Source organism: Lepisosteus platostomus, chromosome 22 (assembly GCF_059453375.1).
Source record: "Lepisosteus platostomus isolate fLepPlt1 chromosome 22, fLepPlt1.hap1, whole genome shotgun sequence".
Taxonomy (NCBI): domain Eukaryota; kingdom Metazoa; phylum Chordata; class Actinopteri; order Semionotiformes; family Lepisosteidae; genus Lepisosteus; species Lepisosteus platostomus.
Genome location: NC_142632.1, coordinates 17,313,476 through 17,319,475, shown reverse-complemented (window position 1 = coordinate 17,319,475; position 6,000 = coordinate 17,313,476).

Here is a 6,000-nt window from a genome sequence, read left to right as displayed (position 1 = left end):
CCCTGAGGAAGAGGAAGGGCAGCGGAGTTCCACTGACCCACTCATGCATGAAGGCCCGGAGGGAGCTCTGCGGCGCCTGGGAGGAGAGCTGTCCCCGACTGGAGGAGCGGGCCTGGGGAGGTCGGAGGTCTCTCTGACGTCACTGGACATCTGCAGGCCCCTGTGAATTGCTGTTTGCCCGAAAGCTAATGAATCGCAGCCCTACCCCAGCGCGGGTCTGTCAGAAAGTGCCCTTGCTTAGGGAAGCCCAACCTTTCTTCTCCTTTAAACTTTAAAGTTTATGGGCAGGCAACTGTGCATCTCGGTAAATTTTACTTGAGTCCTACTAAAGGACATGCAAGAAAGAGAAGACTCGGGCTCCCCAAGCGGTTCATCCAGTACAGGCTCCTGCTGCCTCACGGACTTAGCCTGGGTTCTGTCTCGGCTCACGGGGACTCGCCAAGCGCCGCTGCCGACTGGTTCAGGCTCGCCGGTGATAGGGCAGGATTAGCCCGGCCCGGACCGGGTCTCTGCAAACGCCGTGACCCCTGCGGCCTGGCCGCCGCTGCCGTCCGGACGGGGCTGTGCTGCCTGTGACGCTGAAAGTGGGCAGGGTGCAGGAGGCCCTTCCTCCTTCTCCCCCGTGTGCGAATGTCAGGTTTGCGCCCGCGGGCCGAGACACGGAAAGACGGAGGTGACGGCGAACGTTCGGGAGGGACGGCCGCAGCCGGGTTCGATCAGCCTGTTTCCCTAAATTCGTTAAGGTCAAAATTATAATTACGTTAAGTGGGCCGAGTACATATACATAGGTAAGGGGCTCATAAGTAAACCCCTTCTCTCCCTTGCACACGTCTCCTGCCTCCCTCCTCCAGCTCATCTCCCCCTCTGCAGCTGCCCCTTGGTCACTCCTCTCTGCGCAGGGGGTCCCAGGGCCACAGGGCTGGCCCTCAGCCAGGCGGGTTCAGCCAAATTTACTGTGATTGAGACACTCAACCTTTCAATACACTTGATTATTGGGTGTTGTTACTCCTAGTGAACGCACAATTGGTAGCAGTAAAAGTAGGTGGGTATGACAGTAATGCTGTCTGTACTAATTGCACAATACATGTACTAATGTGCTTGTGCGTGCTCCGTTTCGAGTTTGGTGTTTTTGTCTTTCCTGTAATGGACCAAGAGTTAACAGTCACGCAGGAGACTGTTTGATTAATGGATGGTAATTCTGAATAAATAAAAACAGAGTAACTGGGCTGTAACTGTGATTCCTGTTATTTAAATTCGCTGGCAAAATGAGTGTGCGGCAGACATCTGTTCATTTATTGGAAAGAAATAGTATTACATTGGAAATGGCAGTTAACACTTGGACATGATAAGGTCTCAAATGAATGCCAGAGCTGTGCTAGCAACTTTAATTAAGATCACAGCTTTATGGTATATTGCCATCATTAAACCTCTGGGTTCACTGGCATAATGCGTGACAGCACGGTGAAATGCAATATGTTTTTTTGTAATTTTCCCATAAGGAGTGGCTCCCCGACAGAATGAGCCTTCCTGTCTGTTAATGCTCAGGAGGGGTGGAGTGCTGTGATAAGCCATCAGACCTGAAAGACAGGCCTATATCCCCTTTCTCACTGCACCCTGCCCTTAACGAGAAACACCTTTCTGGATTTATGACTTAAATTCCACAGATGTTTGCAAGATCTTCAATATTAAATCCCACACATGGGACCAGCAGGCTGAGGCACTTAGCAAATTTCTGATCTATTACAAAGGAAAGCACCGAAAGACAGAAAGCCTTCTTCTAATTGAGAGGTGTGCAGCAAATCCAGTTGCTGATGGGAATCTTATACTGTATGTCTGTTTGAAACGATGTCTTTTGCACTTTTTACGTGTTTTTGGTGCAGCTGCCTCCACAGCTCTTAGGCCCTGGGTTTGATTCTGACTTGAAGAGCCTTGTATGTTGGGATTAAATGTTCTCCCTGTGTTTTACTGCAGTGGGTTTACTGGTATGTCTGTATTGTCCCTGTGTGCTTGCATGTGCATGCCCTACAACAACCTGGTGTCCCATCTAGGGTGGAGCCTCACCTTGTGTCCGGTGCCTCAGGGATGGGCTCTTGATTTTTTCAAACCTTGCCAAGAATAACTGGCTTTGGGGTTATGGGCGGATTTGCATCTTGATGATTTTCATTCATTAGAAAAGGCAACTGCTAGCAGCACCAAATACGATCAACACAAATTCCACCAGGACTGTCACCAGTGGATTTTCAAACGACATTCATGACTCTCCCTCAGCTATCAGGACTCTCCGTTCCATCTCTGGATAATGAAAGAAATCCTGTTTTATCTGAAAATGCTTTTTTGGGTCTTTTTCCCTGAAATTTCCGAAGGAGTCCTGCAGCATGTGTCTATTGCCCCCTGATCCTGCAGATTCGGAGAAACAGGTGACTGAAAGGGCAACAAAGAGACATGCATCCTGTCCTGCACGAAGGCACAAGGCACAAGGCCAGAGAAAGAGAGCTGCTATCCTGCTCCTCCTGGTTCAGCGCGGATTGATGGGAGAGGTTGTGTTGCAAAACCAGCAGAGACTGCTCGAGCCCCAGGCGGGGAGTGTAACTGGTGCGTGCTGCTGGGGCAGAGCGGTCAAGAAGTGCAGCACTCAGGGAGACCCCTTTGTCCAGCTCTGCGACCCCTGAGCGTCCTGTGACGGAGCCTTGGGATTGAGCAGTGGTGGGTAACAGCTGGCTGAACAATCAGAACTCCGCCGGCGTCCGCCTCTTCCTCTCTCTCCACTGTGAGAATTGAGATGTTTAGTCCCCCAGGCAGGGAAAGGAAAAATCAATGGAAGAGATGAGTAAAAGAAGAGAAGAGATTTATTTTGCCGGGAAGCAGTTTACAAAGTCGTCGAGGCATTTTTACCATCAAAAGAAGAGGAGCTGATATATGTTGCACTTTCACCTAAATAAATGGTGCTGTTTCATCTCAATTTAAGAATAGAAAAGAAAGCTGAGCACATACTGTGCTCACCCACCTAACACATCAGCTGGGAAACCTTCACACATACAGCACATATTGGCACGGCTACATACAGAGTAAGCATTCCAGTACAGCTGCATGGAGGTCCCATAAAAGGAGATGTGCTGATCAATATAATGGGGTTAATTGTTTAACTGACAGCTGACTGTTGCAGTGGAGACCAGGAGACCTTAAGGCCTCCAGAAATTCAGTTTGAGACTCCTGTGACATTATAATGCATATCGAACATCCATTCTATTTTCAAACCTCTTCATCCAATACAGGGCCTCTTCCAGCAGACTCTATCCCAGCAAGCAATGGACACAGGACAGGGAACACACTGGATGGGATGCCAGAAAATCACAGAAACAAACACTCCCATCAGGATCAATTTTCCCAGAAGCCAATTAACCTACTTGTATGTCTATGGATTGTGGGAGGAAATCAGAGCAGCAATAAACATCTGTCTTTTAATTCCCTCTTGTCAAACAAGACAAAATCTAGAACATTATAAATTAGATGTTTATATCTTCATCATGACAAGATTTCATTGATATCTAGAAGAAACATTTTACACTAAGGGTTGTGGGAGTCTGGAACAAGCTAACCGGCCATGTTGTTGAAGCCGATAGCTACTACTGGCTACTTTCAAGGAACTGCTGGGTGAGACCCTTGGTTCAATTAGTTACTAAAAAAAATCAAATGAGCTAAGTGGGCCGGGCGACCTTGTTTGTATGCTGTCTGATGTTCGTGTATTTAATGAAAAATTGAAGTATTTGTGAGAGCAGGTATTGGTTTGTGAATTGGGAGCATGATTAGTGCTGGCCTTGCTGTCTGTCAGAGCTCGGCGAGGGAGAGCCGCTGAAGAAAGTGCCGTCGCTCTAGTTCAGGTGCCTGGATGTGGAAAAGAGAGGCCACTGGAGAGACTAATGAAGGCCAGGTTTCACCAATTGAAAAAGAAATCATTCCATTTCATCGTCCTGCCACACAGTGCGTGTTAAAAGAGCAGCTGAGGTTCTGCGGGTCGCCGGCCGGGGTGTTGTACGAACACACCCCGACTTCAGAAGGTGAGGATCTGCCTGCTTTCCCAGCAGTCCACGCAGCGACAGGGACACGCATCCACTGAACTTTGACAACTTACTATACCTGTCTTCATCGGGGTTTGACACCTCAGTAAAACAAAAACTAAAATAACCCCACTCTTACCCTTTTAACTACTGTTACTTACTGTTTGAACCACGCTCATACTTTTTTAACTAGAGAATGTTAAAAACATCACCCCAAAGGCAATAGAGGACTCACGCAGGAATCTTTCAGGCTTGTCCCCCTGTCGCTGCAGGTGTTACTTGCGTTGGACACCCCCGTTGTTGAACATTTCCAACAGCGTTCGTCAGTTGTGTTTAACGGAGGAGCCCAGACGGGACCCCCAGAGGCTTCACTGCTGGCTACGTGGGTAGCGTGAGCCATCGTCTAACACCCTGGAAATGAGCGTGTGTCTGTTTGCAACACATACCGACACAGATTAGCGAGATAGCACGTTTGCAGACACTGGGTTTACTCCAGACCTGGGCCTGGGGAATGGTGCCCTTTCTCGCTCACGGGCCTCACCATCAGGCTGCAGTGGGCTCCTGAAGGGTCCAGTCTAGCCCAGGCACAGCAAGATACTCCGCTCGTAAGGAGACATGGCTCTGCTTCCTGAGGTGGGAGCTGAACCTGACATTTCTACACGGTGGGATGGCACGGGCGTAGGCTGGTGCAGGTGGGCGGGACCCCAGCTCGGCGGGAGGGCCTGGCACGGTCCGGTGGAAACTGGCAGCCAGGAGGGCAGCCCTGCAGAGCTCTGGGCCTGCGCTCCTCGAGAGCCACAGGCTGCCCTGGCCGTTCTCTTCCGCCGAGACGAGAGGAGGAAAACCTCCCCGTCCTGCGCTTGCCGACTGTTCCCGGCTCTCCGGACTCCCCGCAGGGCCGCCCTTCGGGGGCTCCGGCTCCACGGCGTCCAATCCCGTCCCACGTGTCTTTTCCACTCGCAGTGCCAAGGAAGCGCCGCCTCCTGCCCCTCACGCTGATGTCTGCGTCACGAGGACTGGCCCACCCACGAGCGCAGAGCAGCGGGGGGAGACCCGCGGGCTCGTCTCTCCGCCAGCAGGGCCGGCAGGCGCGGGGAGCGGGAGCCCCATCCAGACCCCTGCGGTTGCGGTTGCATCAGTCCCAGCCTGCCGCTGTGCGAAACCCCAGAGCTGCTGTGTCTGTTACCGGATCTCTCGCTGGGGCCCAGACTGCTGCCAGCTCTCAACCCCCACTGTGGCAGGAGCACTGTGGGACCAAGGAGCCGATCTGCTCCCACTGGCAATTTGTTTTTCCAACCCACTGGAGATCCCCCCAACCAACACGCTGCTCCCCAATTTTCCCTGCAGTCCACAAAGCTCCCCCCCCCCCCAGAGAACTCCATTACAGCTTTCTTCCCCTCCTATATCTCCGTTTTTCTTTTTCTTAATCAAATAGGCTTTCTCTGGGGCCGAGTCCTATTTAAAACGACGGCAGGCAGGATTAAATTTTAATTACTGAAGTGTTATCGTTTAGAGAAGCTGGAAATGAAAACAATCGCGGGCACAGTGAAGAACCGTACAAGCTGCTTGGCTTCGCGGCTCGACCGGCCTTTCGCTGAGCTCTTTATCGACGCCTGTCGGAATTCTAACGAGTTCCCAAGCTGCGCTCGGGATTTCGCTGCTCTGCGAGAGGCAGGTTCACCCGGATGACGTCTCTCAGCGCCACTTTGTGTGCGGATGGGAAGAGATGTTGAAAAGCCACACCAGCCAGCTGTCTGCAGCCTGAGATCGTTAAGCTTGAACACTTGGACGGACCGTCACAGTGGATGGGCCGTCAGTCACGAAGAGAGCTGTAAAACAGGGTGCAGTGAGGAGCTCGGACCCCACAGGGGGTGACAGTCACAGTGTCGAAATACAGGGGCAACAAAACAGACTCTGGGTACAAGAATCCAGCCCTCAGGGAGTT